This window comes from Chamaea fasciata, unplaced genomic scaffold, assembly GCF_029207755.1.
Source record: "Chamaea fasciata isolate MVZ Bird 193981 ecotype frontalis unplaced genomic scaffold, bChaFas1.0.hap1 SCAF_4, whole genome shotgun sequence".
In the NCBI taxonomy this organism is placed as follows: Eukaryota; Metazoa; Chordata; class Aves; order Passeriformes; family Sylviidae; genus Chamaea; species Chamaea fasciata.
The window spans coordinates 17,252,789-17,274,287 of NW_027094089.1; the positions used below are offsets into that span (position 1 = coordinate 17,252,789).

Sequence of the window (21,499 nt, forward strand, 5' to 3'; positions counted from 1 at the left end):
ATCCCACACAGATTCTGGAAGGGAAAAGAAACTCTTTTCTTTAATCTCTGCCACTTTTTTTTTTTTTTTTTCCAGTCATGTTGGGAGCTGAAAGTAACCCTTGATTTTCAAGGGGTGGAAATGCAGTTGTTGGAAGGGACTGATTAAGCAGGATTGTATATAAGGGGGTGGGAGTGTCAGAAGAAATAACTCAGGAATGCTTTATCTGTAAGGGCAACAAAAAAAAAGAATAATTTTTGATAATCACAGACTATTGCTTCAACCCACTTTTCTCTCCCAAATTACTGCAGAGATAACCAAAATAATTATATAGTTAGTCCTCCTTTTAGGTGTCCTGAGAACTCCATCCTCATCCTTCCAAAAATCCCACAGATGAAAGAGACCTTTAGGCAGGGCCATGGACACGGACCAAAGACTGGCAATTTGAGGATAAGGTCTCTGAAAGTCTGATTTGAAAGCAGATTTAGACATGCAGTTAGTTAGTACACTAACTAGTACATTGCAAACACAGAGAGGCAGAACATATAAAGAAAAAGATGCAGAAAAGAAAACAGATCTAGGAGTTTTAGGGATCACTCTGTGTTTTCCAAGCCAAGATATAAATCAGAGCCTTCTCATTCCCAGGCAGAAGGTCCCTCTGGCCATCTCAGTCTCTGTCACCCTCTGGCTCAGACTTTCCCTTACCTGCAAATCTGTTACAGAAGCTCATCATGGCTTAAATCAGTAAGTTTCAGCACAGCTTTGGTGTTTTTCAAGAGCAAATAATTTGGCCCATGCATTACATAGACAGACCACAGATTTTGCCTGACCTCTCTAAAGCAGTACTGGTCTGATCCTCTTATTTATTTACCAAGTAAATGCCACTCAGTAAATTTAAGATGTTGTCATAGAGTATGAATCTACACACAGGTCTTCCATAGCCAGAATCAGGTTTCACAGAGTTTAATTAATGCTGAGGATAAGACATTTTCCCTTCCACTAGCAGGGAAAAGAGAGATAGAGTCTGGAACTTCTTCATTGTTGAGCTATCACTCAAAAACTTTGCTACACTATCAATCGATACCAAGCAATTGGGAAAAGATGGATATAGCAAGGCAGCTACTCCCATGATAACACCCAAACATGGATAGTTATACGAGGCTGCAGTGAAGGACACATCTATACCAAGGCACTGTGATTGAAGTGTCCTAATTCATATCACTGTGAAAAGCACAGAGAAATGCCTAAAACCCCCTTTCCCTAAACAAGCTCCTCCAAAAGTTTTTCACTGCTGTTCTGTTGAGGGCAGGTATAAGTTAATTTTCAGCTGTAATATCTAATTGGCTCACACTTTCAAAGATATTTACTATCAAAATTTACACCCCATTGGTGTGAAAGCCTTAACTTGCCAACTGATAAAAACAAAAACTGGGTCATGACTATATATTGCATTTTTAACTGGAATTTGTCTTTTGTACATGTACGTATATATATGTATTTTATCTCTTTTGAATGTGTTTTCTTATGTACGTGTGGATGGTAGACAGAAGGAAAGTTCTCATTTTTCTGTGCATTTTAAAGTCTTGGTAATATCAAAAGAATGAAGATGTGTTCAGCAGAGATGGAACACAGCTAATACTGCTTCTTCTACAGAGTAAGTATCTGCAATTTCAAATAAATTGTGCACTATTGTGCATATTAGGTGCCTCTGCCCGTAGGCATTCAATCTGAAATTAGATGTATTTACTTTCATGTGCTATTGCACAGCCAGCTTTAGGGAAACCATGGCCCTGTTAGGTTCTGTATAATCCTGTTAGCATCCTGAACAGCTTTAAGGAACAAACTCACTTTTAAACTAGTTGGTCAGGTTTAATGTTCCCTAAATTTACTCACATCTAAGACACCTAATTAAAATGCAGATCCTTCCAAGGATCCTTCCAAGTCAGTCAAGACTTGCAATATAGAACATGGAGAGAAAAGTGCCTTTTTAGGGGAAATGTGATTTGGCTGAAAGCAGATTACTGTGAGGACAGTTGTGCCCTCAACTTTGCAGAGCTGATCCCTGTTAACTATAGAAGAAAGACAAGAGTGCTAATCTCAGATAGAGGCATGTCTTGTAGTAAAAACATTTTTCCAAATGGATCCCACCCTTTCAAACACAAAACTCTAAATCTGCATATTATTGAAATCAATATTTAGTTTTCTTTTGAGCGAGCCAAAATCCTCACTTGTTCAGATTACAAGTGAGGAAGGATTTTGTACCAATACTTTATTCACTGGAGAATGGAAATATATGCATGCTCCTATCAAATAATAAGATACCACAATCAGTTTTCTTGATTGAAAACGTGAAAAATTTTGCTGATGAGGTATTTTTTAAACAAAGCTATTTATTTTCCTTTTCTCAATTTCCTTTATTAATCTACTTGCTTTTAATGAAAAGGGAACAAAACAACAAAATGAAAAGTTATTACATTTTGGGTCATGAGAGACACTCTTTCAAACTCTAATTTTATTATTATTATTATTATTATTATTTTTTTGATGTGCACTTTGGACAGTAAAGTAAACAGTATTCAGACAGATCTCATTCCATGTGTATGACTGCCAGCAGCTACCCACAGACCTGGGGAAGAGCTGCCCAGGACAGCCTTTAACAATAGTGAAGGTCAGGGGGGTACAAGGTCTGAGAAGTCAGGATTAAACAGCTATATTAGATATTATATTTAGATTGGGTATTAGGAAAAATGTCTTCATTGAAAGCATAGCTAGGCATTGGAACAACCAGCCTAGGACAGTGGTACGATACTATCCTTGGAAGTGTTCAAAAGTTGTGTGGATGTGGCCCTTGGGGGACATGGCTTGGTGGTTATGAGCTAGCAGTTGAACTGGATGATCTGAGAGGTCTGTTCCAACCTCAACAATTCTATGAACCTATATGGATCCTACATTCATTTATGTAGCTATAAATGAAAGGGAAAGCCACTCCCTGGGCAGCTTTAGCTATCAGTTTTCTTCCCCATACAAAGATGGAGTTTGCCACAGCAGATGGGACAAGTGATCCATCATGTCAGGTACAGTGCCTCCGGCAGTGGCCTGTGCCTGGTGTGCGTGTGCCCAGCATGGTGCTGGACAGAAAGGACAAATTTCTCCTCAGGCCCCGCAGTACTGACCTGGTGTACTACTGACACACACAAAGACAAATGCTCTGTCCAAATCTTGGGCTGTTGCAAGTCATCTTTGCACCTGCAGAGTCAAGACAGCCCCTTAGGTGATGTCTGCGCAAAACACATGCATGAGGTCAGGGAGTTCCAGAGACAAAAGGCATCTGTGGGGCCGAAATAATGGCTTGCAGGGAGGGCCTGCAGCAGAGGACAGCCCAGGCCCAGGATATCTCCCTCCACCATGGCCTGATCACCATTCATAGCAGGAGAGCTTGACATGGAGGATGAGCCTAATATTGATTTAGATTGTCGAAGGCACTATCTCTCTGCTTTGTATTTTAGGATGATTGAAATATCTGGGTACTGCCAGTTGTTTCTAGCAAATGAACCCCCACCTGTATGTGCTTACCTGATTTTGAAAAGGTCCAGGGACCCACGTAGGCATCAGGCAGAGCCCCAGAGAGCGAAAGGAGTTGGACCATGTGCTCAGTCCTGTCCAAACCCTCAGAACCAAGTACCAGGCCCAGCTGTGGCAGGCTGGGAGCATATGTTTGTCTTGAATATTCATTATGAAAGCCTTGTTAGAAACCCCTAGATCTCATGAGGAATGGGAGCAGCCAGGGGACTGTTTGAAGAAGAGAGAATCACAGAATCTCCTGAGTTGGAAGGGACCCATGAGGACCATGGAGTCTATCTTCAGTCCCTGCACAGGACAGAGGAAGGAGATTGGAGATTCAGAGCTGCTAGGTGAGGAAGTAGGGCGAATGCATTAGGAAATGCTTCCTTGGTCATTTTATCAGAGACCTAAATTAGTGGCATTTTCTGAAAATATTTTTAAAAGGTATTAAAAAAAAAAAAAAAAAAAAAAAAAGGAAAGCTCATCATTCAGCAGTTCAGCTCCAGATATCCATAACCCTTTCAAATGAAGGCATTACCACAGAGCATTTTATTCCTAGAGACATTCTTGAGCTTGAGCAGAGGGGATTTGCATCTGTAAAAAGGACGGAGAGAAGGAGACAGCAAGGCTTAGCCTTTGTATCCATTGCCAGAGCTGGAGGAGGGGAAAGCCCAGGGAAGGGGGTGTTTGACTCTCACCTAGGTAGCAAAGAGATTGGAGACAAAAATATTTTACTCCAACAGGCCCACCTCCTTTTTGTTCCCCCAACTCTAGCAGAGAAATCAGTGCTGCATTCTCCTGTTGTCAGGGGCTAATACATAAATAAATAAAGGTCCAGATAAGATAACAACAGCCACAACAACAACAAAACATGTAGCAGCATCAGGGGCAGGAAGGATCAGCATCTACTTTAATTAAAAGTCTGTCTTCATTGATTTTTTTTAAAGGAACACATTTGTAGGGATATGAAGAGTATACTTCCACTCCATCTTAGTTCAATGAGTGGTGTACATCTGCTGTTAGCTACAAATAAGCCTTTGATCATTTTACTGCTCTCTGTAAAGAAATAACTTTCCTGTGTATTTTCCTTTTTTTTTTTTTTCCCTTTAAATTGGGAGCTTAAAAGAGGGGAGTGGCAATAGGCAGATCTACTTGGGAAACCACCGAATGAGGTTGGGGGAGAGAGCAAGAAGAGGAGAAATGAGAGTAAATACACAAAGCTGCATCTAACAAGGAGGGATCAGCCTGCCAGACCCCAGGGGCTGAAACAACCAACTGTACCAGCCTCAGCTCAGAAAACCCAAAATACTGTGCCTGCTGTTCCAAGCTGCCTACACTCATCTCCAAACATAACAATTAGAATCATGTTGCTGTATTAAAATTGCAGGAAAGCATGAATTTGGGTCAAGATTTAACTGGAGTGCCTCATTGTGCTCACCCTCAGAGGAAAACTGAGGGATGAAGGAGGAGGCAGTGTGGGAAATGCTGGTCCATGTGGGGGTGGGACATGGAGGACAGAGTTTTCCTTGCCAGAGATGGCATTTAGCAGTGCAAAGCCAAACACGTGAAGATGGAGGTGGGCAGTAGAGAGCTGCCCTCCTTCCCGGCAAGAGAGCCTTGGTGGATGCAGTGTGGATCCCACCTCTGCTGCCAACTTGAACAGTATTTGTGTGGAAATCACTCATGTTTCCCACTGTAAAATGAGCTTAAGACCACTTTGCCTGCCTCCCAGGGCTTCCTGAGGGTAAGCCTTAAGGTAAGATTAAAGGTTTGGAAGCGTGTGGGCACCACAGCAGTGGGGAGCAGAGGCCAGCATGTCACAGCCAGGGCTTGGGGGGATGCAGAGCCAATTGCAACCACCAGGGTTGAGTCCTCCTGCCTTCAAATGTCACACAAGTGTGAGAAGCCATTGCAGGTGGTAGCACTAAGGCAAAATAGGCTCATTGCCTGGTCAGCAAGGGATTTTAATGCAGCTTCTATCCACCTCCCTCCTCTTGCCTCAGCAACAGCAGCTGGCTTAGCGTAATGGGGCTCTCTGCTGCTTTGTGCAAAATCCCTTCCCATCTTCCTGATAGTATCAGTGACCCATCCTAGGGCTGGCCATGCTCCCGTTATGGTAAGGGGAGGGCAGAAAAAAAAAACAGTTTTCCCTAAAGGGTTGAGTAGGCAGGAGAGGACAATGTGGGGATCTCTGCTGGGGACTGTGTGGTGGCACAAACTGCTCCAAGATCCCAGTGAGTAGATATGTCCCTTTTTGGCTGTGGGTGCCTTTTCTGCACGATCTCTGAGAAGTATTTCTCCATGGTTGTACATCATCCTGACTTTCAGCCCATGACTTCCCAATGGTTTGGAAGGTGCAGGGAGTAGGATGTGATGTGACACCAAAAAGTTGCAGCTTCCTACTTTTAAACTGTGTGCCTCGGAGCTCAGTTTCTTCCAGTGGTTGCTGCCGAGGAGAGAAGCAGGAGGGTTTTTCTGTCTCCAGCAGCACCATGGCATGGGATACACATCACAGGGTCAGATCACTGGATCTTGCACCTATGCGGCCTCACCTCTGCTGGCTCCGCCATTCACAGGCTATTCACAGGCAGCAGTGACAGCGTGAGAGGGTCCCTGCATGTGCATGTGTACCCACTGTACTAATACATATGTATGTGTATTTTTACATATCAGTTCTATAGGGCTCAGCAACATCAAAAGGAACCTGGATAATCAGAGCAGAAGATATAAAAGATCAAACAGAATATCTTTTAAACAGATCTGAGAAGCTTAATTTTCATCCAATGTTACTTCGGGAGCTTTTCCTTCTTTTTTTTTCTCCCTCTCTCCATTTTTTTCTCACTTCCATGAGTTTCTTTGATCTGTTTTGATGTCTTTTTCAGCTCCTCTTTCAAAAAAACTCTTTTAAAACCTTTTTTTTTTTTTTTGCTTTCCCTTTCCCCGAAAGTCATGGAGGCTTCTAAGAGTAAGAAACTAGCTACATGCAGCATCTCCCCCACACTTTCCTCCCCACAAAGCACATGCACTCCACAGTCCCTGTTCTGCTCAGAAACCTCTGACTCCAGGGCAGAGGGATGAAATTAAAACTGCACTGAGTGAAATGTTATTTCCTTCATGTCAAAGGTTTTCAACTCGGTCACTTTTGAGTCTTGTTCAGGGTTTGAATTGGACTATGTTTGTGGCAAAAGCTGTTCCCTCAGTTGTATGTCTAGCAAAAGGCCAACTTCACAGAGAGAAACCCGGCAGTCTTCATTTCAGACCTGTGCTATGAGTTCACATTGACAAGGATATGAGTGTAGGGTCAGGTCACCTGAGTTTTCCCTTTGATTTCCTTAAGGCCTGGACAAAGTTACTTAACTCTTCAGCCTAACTAATTGCTAACTTCTGCAAACTGCCATGCCTATAGGCAACAAGGAAAAATTAAACTTCACCCATGGATGAAAGTCACCAAAGAAGAAATACTCTCTGCACAGCGCTATGGCAAATCTTTTACTCTGGTTAGGGGCCCACTAGAACACCTCCTCATAGCTCTCCCAGGCGGTTTGAGCTGTGGTGTCCCTTCAACATCCTGCTGTCCCAAGTTCCAACACACGGCATTGCCCCATTCCATGCACAGATGTACCACTTCAGCCTTGACACACTGACATTGTGTCCCATCAGTCCTCCACAGTTCACCTGGCCACATGTGGGGCAGCTGACTCTCCCCACGTGCTCCCAACAGCCTCAACTCTCCCAGCTGCCTATCCCATTCCTGGTTTTGTTCCACTTTCTGTAGCAGATATACTTTCAAAAAACCCTTCTCTAGTGAAAGGAGCACTCACCAGCACTTCAGAGCTGTCTCTCCACAGCAGGCACCAGGCACAGGCAAGAGCTAAACAATATCAGTTGAGTGAAGTCAGGTGAATATATGTGGCAGAGCACTGCAGGGGATGGCTGTCTGCTAGGCAGAGGGCAGATGAAGCCAAAACTCTTTTCATACTAGCCCTAAGCAGGCTGTAAGCAACTTCTCAGGATGCCAAGGCTCACATTCCTGCATTAAGGCTCTCCTTCCCTCAACAGCTAGTGCCAGAGCAGTAAGAATGCTAGTCCTGTTCTTCTAATTAATATGATTTTGATCTCTCAGAGTGTCCTCAGAGCTCAGATAAAGTGTAGAAAGTGTAAATACTGTACAGAGACACAGACTCACAAGACTGCCTGGTCTTTCAAGCCGAGTTAGCCTTTTTTCCAGCAAGCAGATGAGCCCAGAGGAATGGGAAAAAAAATCCTGAGCTATTACAGCAGAAGTTTTGTGTGAACCAAAAGTGCCTTGCAGATTGGAAATCTATTTTCAGTCATTCCGTTTCCTTCCAAAATACTACTAATAATAATAATTGAAGTTCTGAGGCTTTTCAAGTAATTTTTATCCACCAGCCTCCTCTGAAGTACAAAGCCAGCTCATGCCTGTCAGGCCAGCTGGGCTGAGCTCAATCCGAGACACAGGGTGCCAGAAATTTAATCCTGAATTTCCCAAATCTAATCGAAATGGCACAAGCCATGATTAATAATTCACTACTTTATTACTGATATGATGCCTCAGACTATCACAGCGTCTGAATAATTGATTTGCCAAGAGGGGCGACATGTCCTTTCCTAAAGCAGAGAAAGTTTGACCAGAGAGTTGCTGTGTAAAGCTGGCTAAATGTTTTTAAATAGCTTGAGACTAGATCTCTGACATTCACTTGGTGTCTAAGGTCAAGCTGGGAAGAGGCAGGCAGGAAGTTTTATACCACCCTCTACAGTGCAGATCAGTCTGTACATAGTCTAGGAGTGAAGGGAAGGAAAGGTTAGAAAGGACTGGAAGAGAAGGAAATCAAGTTACCAGAAGAAAGAATCCTTATCCTACAAAGTATACATGGTATGTATATTAGTTGCCTTTAGATTTGATTCATTAGGTCTGTGTCCCCTTTCTTTCACACTGACCCCTGCTTTGACTAATAATGGCTCAGATCCATTGAGTCTAAGGGATGGTGAATGTCCATAGAAGAACTGAGCAAAATTTGGTGTAACACAGCCTCACTTTGTATTTTCTTATCCTGGAATGCTGACTAAATTCTAGATGACAGTCCCACTGTGCCTTAGGATTAGAGGCAAATATGGGCTAGAAATGGTGTTTCAAAGTTCTCCAGAACTGACAGCCCCATATCTAGGCCTTGAAAATGCCTAGAGCCAGTATTTCAGTTTGAACAGTAAACAAAACTCCATTGTCCCATCAAAACTGGGCCTCAATTTTCCCATTTGTAAAATAGAGATATTCCTGTGGATGGACAAGAACTCGGAGTACTTTAAACCACTGCTATCATCTCGACTCATGCGGGATGTTGACAGTACCATGAAAGTAAAGTTCTGAAGAATCAGAGGGACTTTGGTGAGGGCAAACTGTGGCCCTGCATTAGAAAAAATATTATCTGAACCCTTTATCTCCTGCCATATATGCAAGGTGACAGGTCTACCAGAAAGCAATCCTATCTACATGCAGTTTTGTTAGAATTTTCAGAGTAAATGGCAGCCTCTGGCACTTTCAGGGAGCAAAACACAACAAAACAAAACATTTTAACTGCTAGCTGAAAAAGCAGTCTTCTGCCTTTTTTTCTTCTCCACTTTATTTTAATACAGAATTTTGTACTTATAAAACAAGTCACCTACTGAGCTAGTAGCAAAGGGGTTAACCTAATTGGGGCTGTTTTCTCCCCCTCTTCACTTTGCCTTTGGTAGTTAAATCAAAAGCAAGTGGTACTGCCTTATTACTATCATTTTGCTGAGATATTTCATTAAAGGAGTTTAGGGTTTCAAATTGAATGTCAAATATAATATCACAGTCGAAACTTGAAATGCACAGCTGAGCTGCTCAGCTCTGGAGGTTTAACGCTACCCAATAGCACTGCAAGCCACTGATGTCCATTTCAGCCCACTGAGCTACCTTCAGATGCTCACACGGCTTGCAGGCAAGAGAAGGGGACCCTGATGGATGTCAGGCAGCTGCAGATGGAGAGAAAGAGAGTTCAGTGTAACAAATTGATTGCTGGAAAATTGATTGGAGTTCTGTATTGCCTCAGCTGTAGCAGCCAATCATAACTAATCAACCCTTTGTCACTTCAGACTGGAGCAACATCATGCTTGGACCAGGGATAGGAAGAATGTCTTTCATTTTCCTTGGTAGAAAAGTTTCTTGTTGGAAAAGAACTGTGATCATTTCCATATGATTTTTCTACCTCAGTTCTTAGAAGCTAAATAGCTCATGTTTGGAATAATTTTCTAAGTGCATAGACAAAATATTTCCAATGCTTTCCTCTAGTTCTAGGTTGGTTTGTTTTTTGTTGTTTTGGGGTTTTTTCCCCCACTTTCTTGGTCTGATTTATCTTCTTCTGCAGGGAACATTAATGAAGAATGCCATATGATGGAAAAAATACATAGTACCACATACAGGCTTAATACTGGAAACATGGTTTTATCCTCTTGCTAATGGAAACTAAAGTGTATTAGATCAAATCACTAAGAAAAGCAGGTTAGACCTATTCACAGCTTGGAGGAATCCATATGTAGCCTGGAGAACAAATTCCCATTGAAGCAGATTTTCATTCAGTGCAATGAGTTGTCATAGTAATGAGTTCTTTGCGTAAATACTTTACTCTGGTACCTTTTCTTAAGTGGCTGGAGGACTGCCAGTGTTGTTCATCTTTCCAGCCTCACTGACATCACTGCAGTTATGCCCTCCTTATACCAAAACTAGAGCTGTTTAGAAAACTGACCTGACACTGCAAAATTGTCATTCAAGTGCTGTGAAAATCTTGGACTTAAGATTTAGATATTCTTAGATTTAACCTGTGATTTTAGTCTTCTGAAAAAATTTGAAAGTGACCTGAAAATCTTGTTCATAGTCTTTGTGCATGATCAGTTTGAGGATCAAGAAAACTCTCTTCTCATCTTCCTTCTCTCCCTGCTTTCCTTATAAACCCTCCCTGAGCATAGCCCATATATCACTAAAAGGTACCTTATTTTCTGATTCCCTAAAGGACTGTGTCCTAGGATGTCAGGCCCACTCTCAAACTGACATCTGAGACTGCCCAGAGGGACTGGTTCACCATTTAATGTGGGCAGGAGCTCATTAGCTTCGTCTCCTGATAGCTAAGATGGGTAATGCAGGGCACACCCCACCCACCACATCACTCCAGTGAACAAAAATGCAGCAAAAACACCTGCTGTGCCTGTGCATAACTTGCACAGAGGAGAAGGGAGGCTCCATCTCTCCAAATTCACTGTTCAGCAAAGAAGTTACATGTGTCCATGCAGGTCTTTGCTCTGCAGGGAACTGTGACACATGCTGGATTTAATATGTATGTAACTTCATGCACAACTTTAGGACAGGATTAAAGTCTCCTGCATGTGTCAGTGCTTTGTTGGACAGGAATGGATCAAGCCAGACTTATTTTTGGAAGAAGCATTGCTAATTACCAAAGTGTACTTTTGCACTTGGCATCATCTTTTGATTATAAAAATATCTAGAAACAAAATGAAAATGAAATCCACTCATCACATGAATTGTGGTATATGCACTGTTGACTCGCTGAAAATTAAAAGAGAATTTTGTCAATGTAAATGTCTGAAAGAGATAAACCTTCCCCAAAGCAGGTGGAAATGTAGAGCTATAGAGCAAATCTGCTGAGAGTGAGAACACCTCATGTAGGAAAATCTTGGATCTACTCCACAAGTGTGATACAGCTTTTTCCCTTTCGTTACTCAACATCCTAGGACTACAATGAAGAAAGATGGTAACTCTGGTTGATGCTATGTCTTTGTGTTTGTTTACCATGTTGCACATTGCCTTGTAAAAGACTAAAAAGAAAAGAAACTTAAAAACCTGCAGGGTTAAGTTAGAATTTTATAGCCCTGTTGGGAAATAACATGGCAGGAGCAGCAGGTTCATCCTACAGATGCATTGTATTTTGTGACAAACTCTGGTGTATGCAGAACATCCATCAATCATAGAGATAATTTTCCATCTCATCAATTATGAAAATTAAACCAGAATAACTATGTTCAAATAATGCTAACGGGCTGACATAAACCCAAGAAAGCGAGGCAGCTTGGAGCGAAGGTTGAAATCCTACCTTCCCTCTGCCCTGCCATGCACTGGCTGTTCAGGAGACAGGCTGCACATGACCGCCATGGCAAAGCAGTCTTTTTGTTCCTGCCAGGAGCTTCAGGATCAGCAAACCATGCCATGGCTGTTAACAGGAGCCTGAGGAACAGACCATCATATTCCTTCAGCTGATATTCAGAATCCATTCTTTCCAGACTGACTAGGGCCAGCACCTACCTGAGGTGGTTGTGAGGATATGGCCTGTAGCACCACAGCCCCCAGTACTTTGGTGGACAGGCTGAGCTATGATCCACTCACTGCATGTGTTGGAGGGTGGAGGGAGAAGTCTCAGCTCGCAGTGGCTGAGTTCATCTCCCATCTCCCACCTCCCAAAGAAGTTCCAGCATGAAGAAACTCCTCCTATGGCAGTCCTGCACCTCTCACATGACTTAGTCCTACTTTTCTAGTTTTTCTCTACTATGACAAGACTTAAAGAACAGAGCTATACCCGGAGAGAGAAATTCACCCCTTTTGAAAGAGTGGCATGGGGTTCACACAGGTGGCAGATGCTGCCCTCGTGAAGATATTGTCATTCTCCCTGCAGATCTTCCTCAAAGGCAGAGCAGGTTAGTGTGAGTTAAATACCTCTGAGCTCAAAGCTCAAAGTGACAAGAATGAAAGTGGATAAGACATTTGTTAGCTTTTCAGGGCTTTGGAGCAATCTTGCAATCAAAACTGCTGTCTTCTCATTGATGCCATGTTGTCACCATGAAGCCCTGAGGAACTACAAACATCAATGAAGATAATTTAACACAACTGCTAAGTCATGGAATAGGGAAGACTCTCCAACATTCTGGTTATTTATTTCTATTATTATTGTTATATAATAACAACAACAACAACAACAACAACAACCACCTGCACAGTGCTGGGCTTCATCTTCTTCTATTTCCTTTACTTGAAAATCAAGGCAACCATTGCTTTGACTGAGTATGTGTATCTGCAGAGTATACATCTGTACCAGAGCAAATCTCTCTTGGCTGCCTCAATAGTCAGCAGGGAGTTAAGCAATATGGTCAGTGGAGTTTGATCAAGGTTTATTTCAGCTCAAAGTAAGTCCCCATCATTCAGTCACGAGAATTTTATCCTGCATAATACTGACTGCACTGATGAGATCTCAGTTCCTGTCAGGGCATTCTGGGCACCATTTGGACAATGCCTCAGACATTCACACCTACACTATAAAACCTGCATTCAGCTGGGATCCATTTCATTATTGTTCCAGCTCTGAAGCATCTAGTTTTAAACAGTTCCAGAGTTACATAACGCTATAGAGAGGGCAAGTCAGTGATTGTGGGATCCCTTTGTTTCTGCAGCACTCTACTCTTGGAACTTTCTCAATTACTCTATTATTTCTCAATAATAGAGTGATGCCTTCTCAGCTGGTATATAGAGCAGTTTTGCTGCAGGAGGAGTCAAATGAAAATGTACAGAGAAGTAAATGCTTTCCAGTCAAAGAGAAAAGATTTGTAGACAGAAAGGAAAAAAAATGTAGCTCCCTTGCCAGAGGACAAAATGCTTTTTAATTCAAAGTGCCAGCATCAAAAGCCAAAAACTCATTTAAAGAAACAAAAGTCCACTCTATCTATTTAACTATCAAGCTATCTACCAGAAAACTTGGGAAAAAGTACAGACAATCACAAAGATTGCTTTTATCAGTGCAGCCACACCATAAAAAATTTTGCCCTCCAAATTATTACTAGTGAAGCTGTTTGGTAGGTTTTTTCCTCCTGCACCTCCACTTCTGATCACAAATGCATTGCTTGCACTCCCTGTTGGTTACACTCCACATTTGGTATGCGACCACCAGGTCTTAAATGCAAGTGAAGAACTGTACTCCACTGATTTGTGTCAGTGAAGCTGTGTTTGGGAGATAATTGTTCACTGGGTTTATTTATTACAGTCACTCTCACAGGATTTGCATCACAGTATGGTCACAGCATGTCTCTGGAAATAAAGCAAAATGAATTGTATAAATAAATTTGGTATACATTAACTCAACATGAGCTTTGCAGGAGCAATATAGTCAATAGAACATACTAGTAAAAGTGACAGGACATTATGTATTCAATGACACATGCTAACAAAGGTAACAAGAAGCACTTATTCCATAAAGCATACAAATATCAAGTAGAGACAGAGGAGGTTTGAGTCACATCCAATTAAAATGCTTCGTTTCTGGCAGGTCAGCTGCACTTGACAGATGTCCTCATATACAGCAGCACCTTGCAATGATCTTTGTACCCAGCCCAACTCATCTCTCATTAGCAAGACACTTCATTACCAGTCTGTGGGACCATCCTCACAGCATTGCGGATTTCTGTCTGCCCAGTAGAAGTGCTGTCGAAGCCAAGAGCTTCCTGTAGGTGACTGTCTAGCCAGAAAGGGAACTTGGCACTCAGTAAAACCCACCTACTTGAGAGGCATCTGAGGCACTTGCAGCCACATTTCCTGAATGCTTTTCATTCACTCTTTTCTGACTCTTTTTTCTACAACTTGTAAGATAAATATTTTTTTAACTATTTTTCACTTTTTGTCCCTCCTTCCCCTACTCTTTACCTCATAAAAAACTCCTATCAGGATTCTGATATCTCTTTTTCTTTGTGGAGAATATCAGCTGACAGTAGGACTTCTGTGCTGACAGAAGAGCATGGGAATACAGATAGGAAGATATTTAAAATGTTCTGCTTCTCTTGCTGGGAAACAATCCCTCTCCTTTATAAACTCTATCCAGTTATATAAACAGTTTCCACAGGAGGAAAAAGAGAACTTCTCAAGCATTTGTCTGTCAGGTAAAAGTACACATTAACTGCGTGTTGAAAAATACAAGCATACTTAGGTAGTTCTTTGCATCTACAGGACTTATTCAGATAATTCAGTTCTGGGAGAGCTGCCAGTGACCACAGTAGCGCCCCCACTTTCACCAGGAAATTAAATAAGAAAAGAGCCAATTTGTGCATTGGTTTTGCCAGAATGCTGGAGGGTCCTTGCAGTTTAGCTAGGAGACCATAGAAAGTACTTAGTGATTCTTTCATTCTCTTTCTTCATACTCAGCTTGATTCTCTCAGCCACAGATTTTAATTAGACAAAAACTTTGCTTTGACTGTTTTCAGGCCATGAAAATTTTGTAGAAGTAGAACAGAAGTGATTATTGACTCACTGAAGGAATGGATGTTTTTAGAGTAAAGGATCTATGTGTGTGTGCATATACGGACTAATGTAGTAGGCATAACTCAGATGGAAATAAAACCATCAGAAGCATCCTGCTGCAGCTCCAGCCTACCAGAAAAAAGCATAATTTTATGTTATTTTTAAAAATGCATAAATTTTATCATATATATAATATAGATACAATATATTATATATGTACAGTATGATTTACTGTTGGTATTTCCCACTCCTTGCCTTTTGTTGTATCTATCATTCCTTTTAAGAAGTGGTTAACACTTGATCCTCAAACTGATGGACAAAGACATGATTTCAAGGATTACATTTCCATTGTTACTTAATGTATACTGTAGTATTAAGCCATGGGGAATCTTTATCCCTTCATTTAATGAATGTCTTCGTGACGTTCTTTTTAGGTAGCTACCCATGACTGAAAGTCCTCATTTGCCACCTTGTTACCTCCAACACTCTTCCCTCACACATCCATTTTGGCCAAGGCCAGAGGCACCTGCCTTTCAGCACACCAGTAAGGGAGAAAGTTGATTCTCATTTCTTTGTCCTCTGAACCAAATGATAACCATACCACCACACACGCCTTTAGCTAATGGAAGCCTTCCCAGGGCCACTGTTGCTGATGAAATTGACCTGTGATTTATGTTCATTAACATTGTGAACATTACTGTGAAATTTTTCACACTGGCACTGTCTTTTTCAAGAAATAAAAAATGGATGACTACTACCAAAATCTCTTCTGTCACAGCAACAGAAAAGCCATTTTCTGAAAATGTGGTTACTCTGCCTCAGCTTGGAGCAGAAGTCAATGGGTGCAGCTCTCTAGATTTATAAATATTTCTTAGAATTAATTTATCTGTGAAGTCTAACATCTTCAGTGTAGTTGTACTTGTCAGATACAAATGATTCAGCTATGCAAGATGAAATCCCAATATGTCGATATGATCTACTGTAGAACCAGGTTATTTTTCTTTCCCCTTTTTCCAATATTAGATAACTAAGTCTCCATCCAGATACAAAGAAACAAAAGAAACCACATAATATAACAAATATCATTCAAATGCAATATTTAATAGTAGTCTGAACAATGGGGGGAGAAAGTCTTATTAAAGCAATGCTGATTTTCAGTATCTCAGCTTAGCATGCTTTTCCAGACACTCATATAGATCCTCATTGTTGTGTTCATGTTTTATCTCTCTGGCCTAAACTGAAACAAGTTCACTCTGGGGTTCTGCCCTTTTGTGACACTTTTCAGCGTTTTTTGGGTTTTTTTTGTTTTTTGTTTTTTTTCTTTTTTCTTTTTTTTCTTTTTTCCACAGTACAACTGTGATAAACTGGAGGACTATAGCAGATATGATTTGCTCTTATAGAGCTTTTTTATTAATTCACAGCAGCAAAGTTAAGATCTCATATTCCGATTTGTAGGAGGTAATCTTCAGAAATGAAATTTGCTGAACGTTCATTTTGTATCCCTCTTATGTCAGATGCATGAAGGAGATGGAGCACCTTGCATCCACTCCTGTAAGAGCCGAAGATTAGAAGGAAAAGATACTGCCCATATTTCCATTTCATTTTCATTTGGTACAGGCTTCAATTTGTCTTCTATCATTCCATAAACACATAAGCAGGGAACAACACAACAGTGAAAAGATTTCAAAAAGTTGCCCGCAGATTTTAGCATCTCCATGGTAAATGTGTGGCATATGCAGAACAGAGATGCAGCTGTGATATTACTCACTGTGTACATTGTCCTCTTCTGAGGGCCAAAATAAAAGGAGTGTAACTGATCATACAAGATAGAGAAAGGCATAGCAAAAGTTTTCAAGGAAAATACTTATCACTTCAAGCAGAGAAGTCATGACAACTTTGTATCAGTGAGAGGGGGGAAATTAAAGATATAGCACTCTTTTGAGCACCAAATAAATTGCAATTAGGAAAAGGCTGAAAATGAAGAAAACTTCAGAGGGTGTGACAACTCTAAGATTCTCTTTTGATGGTGGAAGTATGGTCCTTCCAGTGAAGTGGCAGAGACTCTTCTGATTATGTTGCCTAATTTGAAATTGGATTGGACAAAGTAGCTAATTTCCAGTAACAACAAGCTGTGCCGAAACTTAGGTGAGGGAAGTTATTCTAATGGGCTTTGGGAACAGAAGGAGGGAAGATTCTACTGTGATGATCAAAGAGTTCTGGTTTGGGCATCACTGTGCAGCAAATTGTTCATTAAAACAGTAACTACTTCTGTCTAATTATTATACTTGAACATTTCTGAGCACCAACGGGAAAAATTCATGTTAGCAGCATTAGCCTACCTCGGTCCTTCACATTTTTCACCCAGCCACCTACAATGGAAAGTGAACTTTGATCTCAGTACCTGCATGATCCATCTAAAAGTAGACCTTCTTGCTCAATTTCAGCCCTAACACAATCATATCCTGTCTGAGAAAAGTCAGGTACCACTACCAGCCCAGCATTTATTGTGCAAATAATGAGAAAAGTGAGGGGAAAACACATGGTTAGTAGAGTAGAAGCAGTAAAATTGTTATTATTATTATTATTATTGTTATTATTATTATTATATTACTATTAATGTTGCTATTGTTATTAATAATGAATCACTTCACTTACAGATTATGATTTTAAGATCAGAAAGTACGTTATAAACATTCAACCATTAAACGTGAATGCACAGGCTTTGATAATGCATGTTCTCAGAATATGCATTCTGGACTGCTTATTACTAACACTATTAATGATACTGTTTTGCATTAGGGCAACAAATAGCTATCTTAATCAGGGCCTAGAGGCCTCTTTCACTACATTTCATAATCAGAGATGCTTAAAGCAAACACTAGTTTCAGACCTGCAGCTTTACAGGGTTTGGGTAGGATTTATTTCACCTTTCACTATCTAAAAGCAGGGTTGCAAAATGAGCACAAGTGTCCTAGTTAGCAGCAGACAAGGTGTTTTTCTGTCAGCCACAACTTCCTGGGCTTCTAAAAGGAAATAAGAATGTGGGTTAAGGATATCCAGGGACTAAGATAATATGCTGTTACAGGTCTTTAAGTGTTGTAAATCCTTGAAATGCAGCAGTCTGATTTGTGTCTGTGTATTAGAAATGGTTTGTGTGTCCACCTGGACACAGAGAGAAATGTATATACAGATAGATGGATATTTTATATTACTCATTCCTATATTGCCATTCCTTAATGGATGCTATTTGCTTCTTTTGAAACTATCCCTGACTAGCATATCAATCCATATTATGTAGACATCATTGAAGCAGGCATAACAAGGAGCAATGACTTGAATCCTAAAAAGGAAACATTTAGTTTAGACATTAGATAAAAAAAATCTTAATGATAAGGCCAATTAGGCACCAGAATGAGGCACTAGAGGTGTTTTCAGAGGAGGTTTAAAAAAGGACTTGCATCGGGGTGAGGAAGAGAGTTATGCTTGTAATAGAAGTGTTTCATATAGATTGGATAGACAGACAGACATGTTTGTGTGCGTGCCCATGTACATATATATTTGTAACATGCACAAACTTCATTTTGCATTTTGTGTATGTTTATGTGTTTACACATATATGCACAGATGTGTATGAATGACAGTCCCTACATTAATTGGCCCACTGAATATTTGTAAAAAGTGACTTACAAAATGAAGTAAAGAAGAAGGGGTTTTATCTGCTAATCTGCCCGTTCTGGAGTTTTTATAAACTTGATAAAAAGCAAAGTTTATGGCCTTGGAATGAAGAATGGTAAAGCAGCTCTTGGCTCCCAAGCAATGACACCTTCAGTGGTTAATGATGTCTGTAAGGGCACAACCTTCAGTAGTTGCCCACGTCAATGCTGCAAGTTCTGCTTGGCTGTCATCTCTGAGACAGCCCCCTGTTATTTGATTGACCAGCCCACTTCCTCTTTGTGTTTTTCCTCTTCAAAAATGGGGGTCCCTTCTGTTCTTGTTTTTGTTTCCTCTTTCTGGAGTAGAGGAAAATACAGACAGATATATATTTTCTCTCCAATTTAGTACTTGTATGAGTAGCTAAGGAAGAGTGATGAAGCACACCATTTTACATGACTTTACAGTAAAAAGCAACTTTCATACAGATTTTATGTATCTGTAAAGATCACCACCCATTGGGCCCATGCTTCATTTTAGGAAACAATTTTGCAGTCTTGGCCTGTTTAGTGATATCAATATGGGTAAAAAAATTGTTGTGAAGTGTCAGTGAAGTCTTTTTTGTGCGCCTGTTTTGGCACAACTTCCATCTGAAAATACCCAAATGGAACCTACTAAATTCCATGTGCTTCCAGCTCAACTTCAAGGCTCATGTTGTTGAGCAAATCTTCCCTGGCCTAGCCAAGCCTACATGCACATGCTTCACTTCAGGGCTAGAGTAAATTGTGTCAGTTTCCAAAGAATGGTACACAAAGCTGGTCACAGAAAGCAGAAAGTTGAAAAAGTTGAAAGAGTTGTGTACCCTCAGGCCATAGAAGCTTGTGTCAAAGCCAGAGCTAATTCCAAACTTCCCAAATCCCAAATATTGCCATAACTGCTGGAAAGCACATGGAATGATACAGGAAAGGGCCATGCTGTTTGACTGTGACCAAAACTGAGTATGTCCAAAAGTCCCAGTCTGTGATGGCATAGGGGGAAGGAGGACGAAGAAAGTCCTGCTGATTCTCAATCAATCCCCTTCCCTGAAAATGACATGGACTATGTAGTCTTCATGGCTTTCCTAGACATCTCTCCCAAACAGTCACCCTTTCCATGCCAGGGGAATCTGATGCCCAGCACTACTTCACTCTGATTATCTCAGAAAAAGAGAGAGAAAAATAAAATCTGGATGGAAGACTCTGGCAGTCAACTCTTCATATTTCTTTCACTTACTCTTCCCATCTCTCTTCTTTTTATTTCTTTTGGACTGTAAGTTTCATTCCAGCTGGAAAGGACCAAAATATATGTGTTGGATATGCACAGAAAAACCACCACTGTGGAAAAAAATGATATGCAGAAATAAATACACACCTTTGGGTTCTACCAAGCTAAAAACTGGGGGTGTTTGTGTGTGTTTACAGAGAAAAGAGGCATAAATATGTGCATGTTTCCACAGGTGCCATTTAATTCTCCAAAGCAGAAAAAAACAGGTTCCAAATTTCACTTCCCTGTTGTGAAGAATAGCCAGGCTGAGAACACCCAACCTCAGAACACTGGTATCCTCCCCCAACACACTTGATAAGCAGTAAGAAAGTGTCTGCTCTACACCATTTTCCAGCAGTTTACCTGCACCCTGAGCCCCTCTGCACTCAGGCAGCCTGAGCAACTGGGAGATCTTGTATCCTTAAGTGTTATGTTTGTCTAAGTAACTGGACAATATGATGGAAAGTATCCTTTTAGAGACTATAAAAGCGCTCATGAAAGAGGTATTCTTCCTTGCAGGATTTGTTTGGGCTGGTGTAGATTCAGCCCAACTATCCTGAAATCAGCAGTGGTGTTCCAGATTTACACCTTAGCAGCACATGGTGTTGTCACGGGAAATGAAATTCAAATACTGTATAGGTTGTGCAAGAAGCCTTAGAAAGGATGGATTTGATCAGATTGACAGGTTTGTCTATGACTGTTTACCTGTAATACCTGGACAACACATTTATTTCAGAGGGAATCTGTGGGATTCATTTCATCACCACATTTTCTATAATTCCCTGACAGGAGCTGGACAGTTCTAAGTATTTATGAGTAAAGGTGATGGAGACAAGTGACTTTGGGGTAGTGTGAAAGCTGGGAGCAGAGGTCTGATACAGCTTTCCATGGTGAGACCAGTGTATGGCTTCTTCCTACAAACAACCCTTTTCCCCAGGTTGCAAGACATGACCTCTCCTTCAGACACTCTCTATCCCACAGGTGATCAGCTTTGGCAAGATGCCTTTGTTTTTCCTTCTCCGAAAATCATATAGTGAAAAATCCACAAGAAACCACGGTGAAAGCTGCAAAATTGCCCAGTGCTTCACCATGTAGGCAGCAGTTCACCTCACAGTCTTTTTCTTCAGCACGGAGTGAAACTTCTCAGTCACCTAAATCCAAAAAATGGCCTAAAAGATTTTTTCTTCCCCTCCTCACAGATTTGGGTTTCTGTGGACCCACTTCTCACTGACAGAGCTTTGCACTAATTAGTTGCACCCCACTGCCCAGCACTGCAGTCCTTCAGATGCAGACCTGCTTTCCATAAGGGAGATTAATAGCCGAACCCTGCCTCAGATGGGCTCTTCACTTTGGCTTCCTTTCTGTCTGTCATTAATGTTATTTTCTGCAATAGACATTTTGAATTATTTGGGAACTTGGTAAAATAGGCTCATTTATAGGGTCATTATAAAATAACTAAATAGATGTGCTGAGCACTGCTTAAGAAAGACCATGTCTTCCCAATCCCAAACAGGGATAAGGTTTGTGAAACTCATCTGAGCTTCTGTCTTAGTTAATGGCAGATACGGGATTTCTAGATACAGATTTTTTCAAATAACGATGATGATATCCTATATTTGCCTAGTCCTTTCCATTCCAGCATTCCCCATAGCACATCACAAATGTCTCATCAGCCCCCAA

General features: G+C 41.0%; 1 protein-coding gene across 10 annotated transcripts in view; it reads left to right on the forward strand.

Moving 5' to 3' along the window:
- CELF4 (CUGBP Elav-like family member 4) overlaps positions 1-21,499 on the forward strand; it is a 698,573-nt gene that overhangs the window by 510,034 nt on the left and 167,040 nt on the right. The window lies entirely within an intron of this gene.